The 15600-nt window shown below is 37.9% G+C and overlaps 1 protein-coding gene across 1 annotated transcript in view; it reads left to right on the forward strand.

The window, feature by feature from the left end:
- Positions 1–15600, forward strand: part of APPL2 (adaptor protein, phosphotyrosine interacting with PH domain and leucine zipper 2) — a 350547-nt gene that overhangs the window by 119612 nt on the left and 215335 nt on the right. The window lies entirely within an intron of this gene.

The raw sequence follows: 15600 nt of genomic DNA on the forward strand, positions 1-15600 counted from the left end.
TACTTATGATATTTTTAACGTTGCAGCCATAGCTCTTTGAACTCCCATTTCCTTTCATGTAGACTGATGTACCAACTAAATGCATCTGCTAATGCTGGGAAATCTTTATTAAACATGAGCACCGGATGATTTTAATGTTTCTCCCATATGGCACGTTCCATTGGATATTGCTAACAATCAAGCTTATTCATATGAACGTTGCCTCTAATAAATCAAGGACATAATGCAATTCATATTATTCTGTTATTCTCTGAACATGTTTTGCACCCAACCGTCACACTCTACATCCAAATGTTTAAAATGATGCTAAAGCGCTTAGCGTCCTTGTATTGTGTTGTCTCATTAACCAAAATAGTCACTTTACTTTGTCATTTTCCCTTCATTCTCCTTCTTGCCCTTTATTGCCATACACAATAGATCAAACATTGTATCAAAAGAAAAAAAAAGATGCAGCCGCACTACAAAAGGCACCAGATAGAAGGCTGAAAAAAGTAGAAACTTTATTGACTTTTAAAATACAGATACATATCAGGAAACTCCTGACTAGTTTTGTGCCACACCAGGCACTAAATCATAGTATTGTATGTACACTGGCTGACCTTTTATATAAAGTAGTTTCTAAGTGCCAGCAGTGGTAACGGGTACGGGATTATATTAAGAGTCTGATTAAAAGGATATGAAACCCACACTTTTTATTTCATGATTCCTATAGAGCATGCAATTTTAAGCAACTTTCTAATTTACTCCTATTATCAATTTTTCTTTGTTCTCTTGGTATCGTTATTTGGAATAGCATAAATGGAAAGCTTAGGTGCTGGCCCATTTTTGGTGAAGCACCTGGGTAGCGCTTGCTGATTGGTGGCTTCACCTACATACAGCTGGCAATATATAATATAAAATGCTTACAAAATTTCACAAGACTTGTGCAAGAGCATCAAACATACCTTGGGAACTACTTTGTTCAGCCCAGGGAACTCCGGTCCCTCCCGCTTTCTGAAGCTATAAGTTTTAGTGTACAATGAAGCAAATACAAAGTGCAATGTCATTTGTAAACAATACACAGAGATATACAAATATGATGAACCTAATTTGTTAAAGTAGCAGAAACTTTCAAAACATAATCACGATTTGTAAAATCACTGCTAGATCTAAATCTAAATGTAATAAATATAAATAAGAGTGCAAAGCTTGAATGCAAAAATACTGAAAGGACCCAAACTAAAATATCAAGTAATATAAAATACAAAGCACAAAGGTGTAACAAAAATCTCATATGATGCAGTGCTATATTGCACAGGGCTTGACTCTCCTTCATTAAATGAGAGAGATCTAAATGATTGCATTTTAGTTGTGGTTAGAAGCAATTTTTGCAATATACTTGTATTAGTAAAAATGCTTCTAGTAAAATATATCAAATATGTAAGAAGCATATGCACATATGCTGTGTGTACCCTCTAATTAACATTGAAACGCTACACCTGCTCAGAGAGTGGGCTGTGGCTTGTATTGTACAATGCATGTCACTTCTATCTCTCCAGACAGGTAAAATATTTGAATAATGGTACACGGGCATGCAAAGCACATGTGCTAATGTAAGTACATTGCAAAAATTAATAATGTTTTCAGTTTAAAATGTAAAAGTGCTGGGGCGGCGGCCATGATAGGTCACAAGAGTGTTAGTCTCTTCAAACTTAAGCGCAAATCTACTTAAAATACTCTCTCTAACATTCCATCGTGCATCTTGCTTGATTAAAGATTCATCACCAAAGTAAGCTTTCTCACACAATACCACTATTTTTGGTTTTGATACTGAACTCAGCTTGCCGGATTAATACATAGGTTGCAGCCTATCATCTAACCCTCCGGTAGGGCACTCGGGTGCTTCTATCGTTAAAAAGCAGTGATTCCCTGCAAGGCACTGCAGGAGCATTTTGTGAACATACCTGAGATTATACACTTGTGCCGGAGTTACATCTCCTGTGAGAGCTTACTATGGAGACCGCTAAGGCTATTATTGAAGATATACACTGCCTGCTGGGAGGCTATCTAAATGCATATGAAGCAACATTTTGTAAAGAACTCAAATGCGGTAGTGCTAGTGCTTTCGAACAGCCTAATTCATTAGACCCAACTTCACACCATAAGGGGGTGGGGTTGGGGGCGCCTTGGGGCCCCGGTGCCTGCCACTCACCAATATTGGATTCTCAACAGTCCCTAAAGTTGGCTCGAAAGAGTCGTAGATGCGATGCAGAGAGGAGGCGGCTGTAATTGCTGTGAATACCACAGGGCATCATGTATGCCTAACAGACGCAAAAAAAAAATGCCTAACTATAAGCAGATCCTCCCGCGCTGACACAAGAAGTCCGGACACTCAGTTCTAATGGCACCCGCGCTGGAGCTCCTATTAAAAATTTTGGAAACGCCCCGCTACAGCTACTAATCCCAACAGGATCCAATCTTGCACAGCTTGAAGGCTTCTTTATTGCAGCTCCATTCACAGCCCTGCTACAGGCGGCTAAAGGATCAATAAAATGGCGTCTCATCGGAACACCTTATGGAGCTTTTGCTTGCTTCATCCCTACTGAATATCACAAGCAAACTGAGATCCGGAATTGAATGACCTGATCTCAGTTTGCCATGTGAGGTCCACCGCACTGAGGCAAATTTCATCAAGTGTCGTGCTCATCTATTATAGCTTCACTATAATTTTGGTGGGTTTTTTTTCCAACATAATTTTAAGGTCAGTTTCCACCAACAACTCTAGATGGGAGTGGGGCTACTGGTCTGAACACAAGAGAAGCTCAAAGACATTTTTGATTTGGTTCCCATGCTGATGTCCTGATTGTTTCTGATCTTTATTAATTATATGTTGAGCCTTTACATTGGGACTTACAGTTGTGCACAACATGGAGTTATAAGGGCAGATATTTTTCCCACAATGAACTTACATTCTATTAACATGTTAATAAGCATTACATAGTTCATAGATGCATTTTGTCTAGGTCAAGGTGCCGCAATTTTTACTGATGTTGAACCAGTACAGTTAAACGTTTATTTATGCAGAACATAGCACAAAATATTGTCTCATGAGGGTTACTACCATTTTCCTGCCTGCGGCCGGGGGAAGAAATCTTGGTTCACACTGCAATAGACAGCACTAAACTGCTAGGTTCCCTCATTGCTTACCTGTATTCCACTAATTCTAATTAGCTCACTTTGCAATAGACAGCCCTATGCTACCAAGATCCCCCATTATACTATATTTCCATATCTATTTTCTATAGATTATAACCAGTAAACGGTTATACATGTTATTGCTTATAGGTTCAGGGCATCAAGATTGGTTAAGCGTAATCTGTGTATTCTAGTGTTGGGAATAATGTTTGTCTGTAATATTGATGTTGACTATCTAATGTCCAATTCTTAGGCTATAAATATATTTACTAGTTGTTCTCTAGTTTGTGACCTACTTAGTGAGAGAGGAATTTGACTATCTTGTATTTCAACCTAACTTCTATCTCATACAGGTCTCCAATTCTTATTTGAGAGTCTGTATTTAATCATACTGGATATAACAAGAATTAGTTCACACCCTTTACAGGATGAATATGGTTGGCCTGATTATTAGCATAATTAGACTCTGCACCATACTTCAGAATATAATTCCCTATACCATGCTTTATGACAAAATTGAAATCAAGTGAGATTCATATAATTGCTTCTTTTAGGCAGTATATGGCAAAATAGTCAGGTGCCTCAACAGTATAACTCTATGAAGCCTAGGTATCTAATGGTAAGCTCACCCTACTGTTGTGTAAGCTCCCAACATCCACTTTTACAATTACTAAAAATTTTTATGAGGTTTCCCAGTCAGTATCCAAAAGCAGTCCTCTTTGTTGGTATTAACCTCCAAAAACTGGATTAATTAAAGAGGTCCAAAAGTGGCCTCACCTATCATCTTGGAGGTGTACAGAATATCTGCATATTGTCATCTTCTTCTTTTTTTTGTCTTGGTATGTTACCAATTTACAATATCACTTGTTGTTTGTATTCCAACATTATCCTTGTGTTATGAGATTACATATCCTATGTATGCCTTTTTTCAAAACCTCAAATACAAACTATTAAAAAAAATAAAAAATTAAAGGGACAATAAACAGTCAGTTTCACTGTTGTAATAAAAGAAACAGTGGTATATACTTAATAGAAATAATTGCAATATGTATTATTCATCTATTTAAATGGATTTTAACTTTTATTTATTTATTTTGTAAACTTCATTTGTGTGGTGTCTATTACTTCCTGTCACAGCCCTACAAGGAGGCTGTAGTCTCTACAGGAAGCTTATCTAGCATGATGTCATACAACATTCAGAGCTGGTTTGTATTAAAGGGATATGAAACCCGAAAAATGTATTTGCTTCTATAAAATATATACAATTTGCTTTGTTCCCAAGTTACTCTTTTTTAAAGAGATACCTTGTAACCTAGTGCTCTTGCATATGCATAATATTCTTGTAAAACTGTTGCCATATAGTGACGTGCACACTCCTGAGTCCTGAGCTTATGTCCCTGTGTGTGTGTATGTATGTGTGTGTGTGTGTGTATATATATATATATATATATATATATATATATATATATATGCGGTGGGTGTATTGAGTGTGTGTAGTGAGATTCAAAAAGTGCTGCCCCCCCCAAATCTGCCGCATTAGGCAAGTGCCTTGTTTGCCTAGGCCAAAATACGCCCCTTTCAGAACTGCCAGAATGAAACTTAAGTTTCAAAAATGTTCCACTCTTATCACACAGGGGTCAGGGGCTACAGTGAGAGATTCTAATTGATAAATTTGCAAAAAAACATTTAAGTTGTTTCCTTTTAATACCAAGCTGTAACATTATCTTGAACATGAGCCAAGAACTGTTTATCAAGAAATTATTGAGAAAAATCGCAGCCTTTAACTGTTAAAAATATAAAAATTGTTTTCTTTCAGCTCGAGTAACTATAATCTTTATAATATAAAGCAGGTTGCAAATATATTATGTACATTAATAACTCAAGGGTATTGTTATTTTTCATTAATCTTGTTTGTTTAAAAAGCAAACAAAAAAAAAAACCTTGATTGTAATTTGTTATTGCAGTAAACATTTACTAGACTTCCATGCTGACATAGAAGTACACTAAAGTCCCATTACACCAAGAATAAGCAGATAAAACTTGCTCATTTTCACTCTGTTGTTTTTCTAGACTAAATCTGTTCTGTGATCATTATATAGATTTAAGAAGTGTTGGTAGCGCTCCTGCTTAGCTAACACTTTCACAACAGAACATCGGATCAATTTTAAGGGTGTTGGCTTGGTAACCAAACACAGCATTCATTATATATCAGGCGAAAATTGTGCCTATGCACTGGATATAGTTTTTGTTTGTTTCAGTAATGTTTTGCCTTTTAAAGGAAAGTATTGTGGAAATACTCAGTCAGTAGGTTTAATATGTGTCTAGAGGCAGTAACGTTTATTGCACAGGAAGGACATGTGGGTCTACAGTGTGTAATAGGTTTTACTTGCAATAATAGTGTTTATGTGTGAATCTGAACCCTTCTGTTGTTTTCTTGATAAAGAGCTGTGAAGGTCATTGTCTTTTAGAAATTATACAGTGAATTTTGAATTGCCACTCCTAGTAAGTAAATGGAAAACCACTTTGTAAACCTCATGAGAGAATATTTCAGGCTCCTGCCTCTTAGTCAAATATTGCTTAAAGGAATAGTCTAGTAAAAATTAAACTTTTATGATTCAGATAGAGCATACGATCTTAATTTTTTTTTCTAATTTACTCTTATTATCAATGTTTCTTTGTTCTCTTGGTATCTTTTTTTTTTTTTTTGTATGTAAATTTGGGAGCCAGACCACTTTTGGTAGCGCTTCCTGATTGGTTGATACATTTAGACAGAAATGCATTTCAACATCTGAGGGGACTTCTTAACTATGTGTTTAACCCCTAATACATATAGAATTTCAATAATGCATTACTGTATCTCATTATAGTAAAAAAAAATTACATGCTTTAACAGATTTTAAGACTTTTGACCCTAGATGACTATGTGCTTAACCACTGCAAATGGGTTATACACACAGTAGAAATACTACTCGGGTCTCACAGAGCACTGCTAGTCCTGAGCGGAAAACAACTTGAATAGAATCAGCAGCTCTAGTTGCTGCTGATTGAACCAGTGGAATTTTCCGTTCGGTACCAGCAGTGTTATGCGAATCCCAAGCAGCATTTCTACCATGTTTAATCCCGTTTGCAGTCTTGAGTCAATAGTCTTAAAATGACATGCTCTAATGGATTAGAAGATGTATTACTTTATTTTTTTTACTATAATGACCCTTCAATCCTAATTGTTTTTCCTGTAGGGATAGTATATTATACCACCTTTTATAACTTTGCTACAAAAGGCAAAAACTGGAAAATGATTTTGTTCCTTTTAACTATTTTATATATTTGTATTTAACTTTCACCTAGATTACGAGTCTTGCGTTACGGTTTTAACGCTGAAAAAATGGCCATTTCAGCGTAAAAACAATAACGCAGCCATTCTGAGTCTTGTCGGTATAGCTATACCATAAGCATTTTAGCCTGTAACACAATGTGAATCCCGCACTCAAAAAAAATTACGTTTTTGCATGGTATTTCCATAGCGCCAGTATTACATTAAGTTGTGCGGTGAGGCTAAAATGCTTGCATTATAGCCTATACCGACCACGATCCATTCCACTATCTGAAAGCAGTAGTTCTGAGTTTTGCGCCACAAATATGTTTCACAAAACTCATAACTAAACTGTTACAAAGTACACTAACACCCATAAACTACCTATTAACCCCTAAACTGAGGCCCTCCCGCACCGCAAACACTATTTAAAACTTAACCCCTAATCTGCCAACCGCCCACATCCCCGCCACTAAAATAGAGTTAATACCTTTTCCACCGCTCCCCGCCACAGCCACCACTAACTAAACCTATTAACCCCTAAACTGCCAGCCCCCCACATCGCCAATACTAAATAAACCGATTAACCCATAAACCACCAGCCCCCCACATCGTCCCTAATAAATTAAACTGTTATCCCCTAAACCTATAACCCCCTAACATTAAATTAAAATTACAATATCCCTATCTTAAAATAAATAAAAACTGACCTGTTAAATTTAAAAAAAACTAAGTTTAAACTAACAATTAACCTAACATAACTATTATTCTAAAATTAAAATAACTACCAACTAAAAAAACTAAATTATACATTAAAAAAAACAGCCTAACACTGCTAAAAAAATGTAAGTCTAAAATTACAAAAAATAAAAAGTACTAAATTACGAAAAATAAAAACCAAATACACCTAATTTAATAGCCCTATAAAAATTAAAATAAAAAAGCCCCCCAAATAAAAAAAACCCCTTAGTCTACAATAAACTACCAATAGCCCTTAAAAGGGCCTTTTGTAGGGCATTGCCCTAAAGAAATCGTCTCTTTTACCTGTAAAAAAATACAAAGACCCCCCCAACAGTAAAACCTAACTCTAACAAAAACCTAAGCTACCCATTGCCCTGAAAAGGGCATTTGTATGGGCATTGCCCCTAAATGGGCATTCAGCTCTTTTACATTGCACTGAAAAGGGCATTCAGCTCTTTTAAAAAAAAAAACCAAACCCTAATCTAAAAAAAAAACCAAACACCCATAAAGATTTAAAAACCCTGAAGATCCACTCAGTTTCTGAAGTCCGGACATCCATCCTCATCCAGGCTGCGAGAAGTCTTCATCCAGGCAGCATCTTCTATCTTCATCCCGGCAGCGTCTTCTATCTTCATCCCGGCGGTGCGGAGCGGATTCATCCTTGAAGACATCCGGCAAGGAGCGTCCTCTTCATAAGGTCACTGCCATACACTAGATCTTCAATGCAAGGGAGCCTTTTGCATTCCTATTGGCTGATTTGATTCTTGAAATTCAAATCGGCCAATAGGATGAGCGCTACTGAAATCCTATTGGCTGTTCAAATCAGCCAATAGGATGAGAGCTAATGAAATACAAATCATAACTTTTTTTCCCCCATAGACATCAATGGGGTTGCATTACAGAGCTTTCATTCCGCGCTTCAGGTGTTAGTTTTTTTTCTAACACTCTCTCCACATTGATGTCTATGGGGAAAGCGTGCTTCTGCGCGGTATGGAGCTTATCGCCACCATATCGCATGCACAAGGCGACTTTTCAGAAACTTGTAATGGCAGCACTATGGAGGGTGAAATAACGCAACTTTTGTTGCGTTAGTTTTGCACCCTCTTTAGCGCAAAACTCGTAATCTAGGCGTTTGTTAGTTGTCCCACATTTCAAAATCCAGCAATCTTAGAGCCGTATTTCCTTCACATTTTATGCATTTTACAAAATTAAAATATATTTGTGTAGTCGTGGTTTCATATTTTTATGTTTTGGTTTTGTTTTTTAATCTCATTATGTCTGTTAGTTTTTTTTTGTTTGTTTCAATTTCTCTGCATAAAACATATTCAAAGATCTTGATCATAAACCCTAAAAAAGATGTGTACTAAGGTCCTTGAAATTCTACTGCTCCCCAGCCAAATTATAAAACGCTCATCTCAATAGTGATCAATATCCAGTAAAAAATGGTTATCATTAACATAATTCCTCTCCCCTTTTTATAAAAAGGCATGCCTGGGGCGAGGGTTATTTAAGGGCAGTGCTGCTCCAAGAAGGCTAAAATATTCTTGCTTAGATGCCACTAGGCATCAAAATGTAAACCCTTAAAGTCAGCTAAAGATTTTTTTTCTCAGATGACCCTAATATTATTAGGATGGCTACCAGCAACAAAGCTCTGGAGCTATATTTGAGGTTGCGGCCTCCCACCGACCTTCGGGTCTCTGCCGTATCCCAATGCCAAGTGTGCATTGTACATACTGCCCAGACATGGAAGAGATACAAGCCCTCCTAGAGAACTATAGAACTTTGAAGAGGCAATTTGTGAAAAATTGGCAACCTCATCCTATCAATGCAAACAGAAGGCATGGCAATAAAGGATTTACAGCTGGATGGAGAGTTAGTAAAGGAAGTCCTCAAAGTGGTGTGGGGTAGAGCTGTCTACAGTTGCATTTACTTATGGCTAGACCTAAAGATTAGGCATGTGGTCAAGTGTCTGAGGAGCTTCTGATCACCCCCCTTACCCCAACCCTGATGAGAGGGTATCGGCAGATCCTGGTGGAGTATGTGGGGGAAGGTGGTGGAACCTCTGCGGCCCCACAATATATTTGCAAGAATGTTGCTGCTAGCTTACATGAGGGTTATCAAAACTAGCATGTTGCCTTGCTCTGGGTGGATATCACAGGGAGTGCAGCCAGCTTCCTGGTGTGCAGCTCAGATGTTTGTATTACCCAGTGACAGCCTGCTGAGACTACACTTGACCGACCTATTGTTGCAGAAATCTGACTAAGGGTACTTTCTTTCCTAAGATATGGAGAGTCCACAACGTCATTCAATTACTAGTGGGAATGTCACTCCTGGCCAGCAAGGGGAGGCAAAGAGCACCACAGCAAAGCTGTTAAGTGTCACTCCCCTACCCATAATCCCCAGTCATTCTCGTTGCCTCTGTCAATGGAGGAGGTGAAGTTTGGTGTCTGAAGAAATTAATTCCTTTTTCGGGTACTTTTCCATGCAAGCAAGGATTTGGGTTTAGCCGAGTCCACGTCAATCTAGAGTATTGGTGGCTTTTAAGCAGTTAGAAAGTTGTGAGGTAGTCCTTGCTTTGTTTCCTTACACATTGCTGCCCATGGTAAAGAAAGCCAGAGTTGGTTACTCTGTTCTTTCTTTTTCTACATGTCTCTGTAAGAGTATGTGTCCTTTCACACCTTGTGAGCTGTCTTCCTGCCGGACAGCTAGACTTCAGGTAAGTGCTTTTGTTTTCTAGGTCTTGGAGACTTGCACTACAGAAGAATATTTAATATGCAGTAGATGGGACATTTTTAAAATTATACAGGATTCTCTTTGGCAGTGGGCAGGCACATTATGTATGTTGAGACTAGAGGTTAATCTTCCCTTTATTGGGATGTTTTTTCTCTTTGGGCTAATTTTGTTGAAATACTTTATTAGTGTGTGTGGGGCTTATGTTTTTACAGAAATTTATGTATAAACTTAAAATTTGGCAGTTGGTTTTCTTTTGCTTGCTTAGCTAGAACAGGCTAACTGACAGACTGCTTGAACGTTTGTGTAAATTAAGCTCCGGTGTTGTAGGCAGAGGGAAACGCGTGCCTTTTACTTGTTGCGTAGTTTCCGCTCTCTGCCAGTTATGTGACTTCTTTCTGCTGTTGGATATTCACGGAGTGGAGCACCGTAATTGAATTTCAGTCTCTTCAGTGTCAATCTACTATATGATTGTTTTAGAGACTTCTGGCAGCCAAATTGTGTATAAGTGTTATGGTAAGGCACCTCAGCCTGTCTGAGGTGTAGGGGGCCTGATTGCTTTATTATTTTAAAGAATTTTTGCATAACGTTAAGCGGCTGTTGTATTAAAAATTTTTAAAGTGACAATGTATTTAAAAAATTTCTACAATTTAGGGAATTTTTTTATTTAGTATTATGGACATGGAAGACTCTGTGTTTTGACATGCTTGTTATGCCTAGAGGCACAAAAAGTTTTGCCTATGCTATTCTGTGCTGCATTCTTAGCTAGAACACTTCAATTTAAAGATAAATTGTTGCCCACTGAGCCCAATGTCTCTCAGGATGATGCTGTTCAGGCAATGTCACAGCTTTCTCCTCAAACGTCTCAAGCCTCTATGGCGTCACATACAGTGCCCTGCAGTTCCTCTCAGCCTCCTGGAGTTTATTTGCCTACAGATTTTGCTGCACAGGTATCTTCTGCGGTATCTGCAGCATTATCTGCTTTTCCTATGCTGGGAAAACGCAAGAGGAAAATTAGACATCCAGATAGTAAGGTTTCTATTCCACTTACTGCTACGCAGGTTGCCCTCCCTCATAAGTCTGATGAGGATACGTCCGTAGCCTCTGAGGGTGAAATCTCAGATTCGGACAGTATTATTCCTTCATCTGATACTGAAGAAGTAAACTTCAGATTTAAGCTTGAACACCTTCGTGTACTGTTAAAGGAGGTATTGGCTACTTTGGACGACTCAGATACTTCTGTCTTTGTCAACCCTAAGAAGTCTAGTAAATGTAATAAATGCTATGATGTTCCTTCCTCTGTGGAAATTTTTCCTGTCCCAGACCCTGTGACGGAGATTATTTCACAGGAAAGGGAGAAGCCAGGGATTCCTTTCTCCCTGTCTCCCGTATTTAAAAAGATGTTTCCTGTTGCTGACTCCATTAAAGATTCTTGGCGCACGGTGCCTAAAGTAGAAGAAGCTATTTCTACTCTGGCTAGGAGAACTACAAACCCTATAGAGCAGTGTTTCCCAACCTCGGTCCTCAAGTACCCCCAACAGGCCTGGTTTTCATTATAGCTGAACCAGTGCACAGGTGAAGTAATCAGCTGATCAGTAACTAGTACAAGATAGGATTAAGGCTCTCAAACTAGCCAATTCCTTTATTTTTTATGCTAGCATGCAAGTTATTTGACTGGGAGCCAAGATGTCTGGCTTCACTGTCCTAGCCCGCAGGGAATTGTGGCTAAAATCTTGGTCAGCTGATGTTATTCATAAGTTTACATACCCTGGCAGAATTTATGATTTCTTGGCCATTTTTCAGAGAATATGAATAACACAAAAACTTTTCTTTCACTCATGGTTAGTGTTTGGCTGAAGCCATTTATTATCAATCAACTGTGTTTACTCTTTTTAAATCATAACAACAACAGAAACTACCCAAATGACCCTGATCAAAAAATTATATACCCTGTTGATTTTGGCCTGAAATTGACACAAAGGGGTTTGAATGGCTATTAAAGGTAACCATCCTTACCTGTCATCTGTTTTCTTGTAATTATTGTGTTTGTATAAAAGGTCAATGAGTTTCTGGACTCCTGACAGACCCTTGCATCTTTCATCCAGTGCTGCACTGACGATTCTGGATTCTGAGTCATGGGGAAAGCAAAAGAATTGTTAAAGGATCTGCGGGAAAAGGTAGTTGAACTGTATAAAACAGGAAAGGGATATAAAAAGATATCCAAGGAATTGAAAATGCAAATCGGCAGTGTTCAATCTCTAATCAAGAAGTGGAAAATGAGGGGTTCTGTTGAAACCAAACCACGGTCAGGTAGACCAACTAAAATTTCAGCCACAACTGCCAGGAAAATTGTTCGGGATGCAAAGACAAACCCACAAATAACTTCAGGTGAAATACAGGACTCTCTGAAAACATGGTGTGGTTGTTTCAAGATGCACAATAAGGAGGCTTTTGAAGAAAGATGGGCTGCATGGTCAAGTCGCTAGAAGAAAGCCATTACTACGCAAATGCCACAAAGTATCCCGCTTACAATACGCCAAACAGCACAGAGACAAGCCTCAAACCTTCTGGCACAGTCATTTGGAGTAATGAGACCAAAATTGAGCTTTTTGTCCACAACCATAAACGCTACATTTGGAGAGGAGTCAACAAGGCCTATGATGAAAGGTACACCATTCCTACTGTGAAGCATGGAGGTGGATCGCTGATGTTTTGGGGATGTGTGAGCTACAAAGGTACAGGAAATTTGGTCAGAATTGATGGCAAGATGAATGCAGTATGTTATCAAACAGAACCCCTCGTTTTCCACTTCTTGATTAGAGTTTGAACACTGCTGATTTGAATTCTCAATTCCTTGGATATCTTTTTATATCCCTTTCCTGTTTTATACAGTTCAACTACCTTTTCTCGCAGATCCTTTGCCAATTATTTTGCTTTCCCCATGACTCAGAATCCAGTAACGTCAGTGCAGCACTGGATGAAAGATGCAAGGGTCTGTCAGGAGTCCAGAAACTCATTGACCTTTTATATACACACACATTAATTACAAGAAAACAGATCACAGATGAGGATGGTTACCTTTAATAGCCATTCAAACCCCTTTGTGTCAACTTGTGTGCATGTTATCAGGCCAAAATCACCAGAGTATGTAAACTTTTGATCAGGGTCATTTGGGTAGTTTCTGTTGTCATTATGATTTAAAAAGAGTAAACACAGTTGATTGATAATAAATGGCTTCAGCCAAACACTAACCATGAGTGAAAGAAAAGTTTTTGTATTATCATTCATATTCTCTGAAAAATGGCCAAGAAACCATAAATTCTGCCAGGGTATGTAAACTTATGAGCACAACTGTATGTGTGTGTGTGTGTATGTATATATATATATATATATATATATATATATATATATATATATATATATATATATATATATATATATATATATATATACAGGGAGTGCAGAATTATTAGGCAAGTTGTATTTTTGAGGATTAATTTTATTATTGAACAACAACCATGTTCTCAATGAACCCAAAAAACTCATTAATATCAAAGCTGAATAGTTTTGGAAGTAGTTTTTAGTTTGTTTTTAGTTATAGCTATTTTAGGGGGATATCTGTGTGTGCAGGTGACTATTACTGTGCATAATTATAAGGCAACTTAACAAAAAACAAATATATACCCATTTCAATTATTTATTTTTACCAGTGAAACCAATATAACATCTCAACATTCACAAATATACATTTCTGACATTCAAAAACAAAACAAAAACAAATCAGTGACCAATATAGCCACCTTTCTTTGCAAGGACACTCAAAAGCCTGCCATTAGTCAGAATCTGACTAATGTTATCGCTGCAAGGTTACTAAAAGGGACTTTGAGAGCTGGTATCTGTATTATACTTCCACTAACCTGCATCACACGAATCACCTCTCATCTTATGTTCTTTATTTTAGATTGTTTGATAAGTATAATATATTGTGTTTTAGGAAGAAGTATATTATAAGTATAATAAATTGTGTTTTAGGAATAAGTATATTATATTGTGTTTTAGGAATTGTTTTTTAGGAATCATTGTTCTATTAGATTTTTTAATACTAATTATTTTAGGGGCACCGGTGCAATTCTACTCTAAATGTCCTAATGTTTTGACTAGTCTATGTATTAAAATAAAATATTATCAATTTATTTAAATAACTTGTTTTTTAGGATTATTTTTTATTGTCCTTAGAGCTGAATTAGTTTGGTAATATTATAAATAATCTCTTTTTACAATAGGTATAGTTGTGATTTATATATATACTTTTATTTTTCGGAAATTGTGACTCACACTTTTAGACATATTCCCCACCAGAAATCAATTACTCTCACAGTTAGCCTTCACTGGCGCCACCCACAATCTTTCCTTTCAGTCCATCCATGGATTCTGTCAGTGTTTTGATCTGTTCACCATCAACATTGCGTGCAGCAGCAACCACAGCCTCCCAGACACTGTTCAGAGAGGTTTACTGTTTTCCCTCCTTGTAAATCTCACATTTGATGATGGACCACAGGTTCTCAATGGGGTTCAGATCAGGTTAACAAGGAGGCCATGTCATTAGATTTTCTTCTTTTATACCCTTTCTTGCCAGCCACGCTGTGGAGTACTTGGACGCGTGTGATGGAGCATTGTCCTGCATGAAAATCATGTTTTTCTTGAAGGATGCAGACTTCTTCCTGTACCACTGCTTGAAGAAGGTGTCTTCCAGAAACTGGCAGTAGGACTGGATAGTTGAGCTTGACTCCATCCTCAACCCGAAAAGGCCCCACAAGCTCATCTTTGATGATACCAGCCCAAACCAGTACTCCACCTCCACCTTGCTGGCGTCTGAGTCGGACTGGAGCTCTCTGCCCTTTACCAATCCAGCCACGGGCCCATCCATCTGGCCCATCAAGACTCACTATCATTTCATCAGTCCATAAAACCTTAGAAAAATCAGTCTTGAGATATTTCTTGGCCCAGTCTTGACGTTTCAGCTTGTGTGTCTTGTTCAGTGGTGGTCGTCTTTCAGCCTTTCTTACCTTGGCCATGTCTCTGAGTATTGCACACCTTGTGCTTTTGGGCACTCCAGTGATGTTGCAGCTCTGAAATATGGCCAAACTGGTGGCAAGTGGCATCTTGGCAGCTGCACGCTTGACTTTTCTCAGTTCATGGGCAGTTATTTTGCGCCTTTGTTTTTCCACACGCTTCTTGCGACCCTGTTGACTATTTTGAATGAAACGCTTGATTGTTCGATGATCACGCTTCAGAAGCTTTGCAATTTTAAGAGTGCTGCATCCCTCTGCAAGATATCTCACTATTTTTTACTTTTCTGAGCCTGTCAAGTCCTTCTTTTGACCCATTTTGCCAAAGGAAAGGAAGTTGCCTAATAATTATGCACACCTGATATAGGGTGTTGATGTCATTAGACCACACCCCTTCTCATTACAGAGATGCACATCACCTAATATGCTTAATTGGTAGTAGGCTTTCGAGCATATACAGCTTGGAGTAAGACAACATGCATAAAGAGGATGATGTGGTCAAAATACTCATTTGCCTAATAATTCTGCACTCCCTGTATATATATATATATATATATATATATATATATGTGTGTA

Source organism: Bombina bombina, chromosome 6, assembly GCF_027579735.1.
Source record: "Bombina bombina isolate aBomBom1 chromosome 6, aBomBom1.pri, whole genome shotgun sequence".
NCBI classification, from domain to species: domain Eukaryota; kingdom Metazoa; phylum Chordata; class Amphibia; order Anura; family Bombinatoridae; genus Bombina; species Bombina bombina.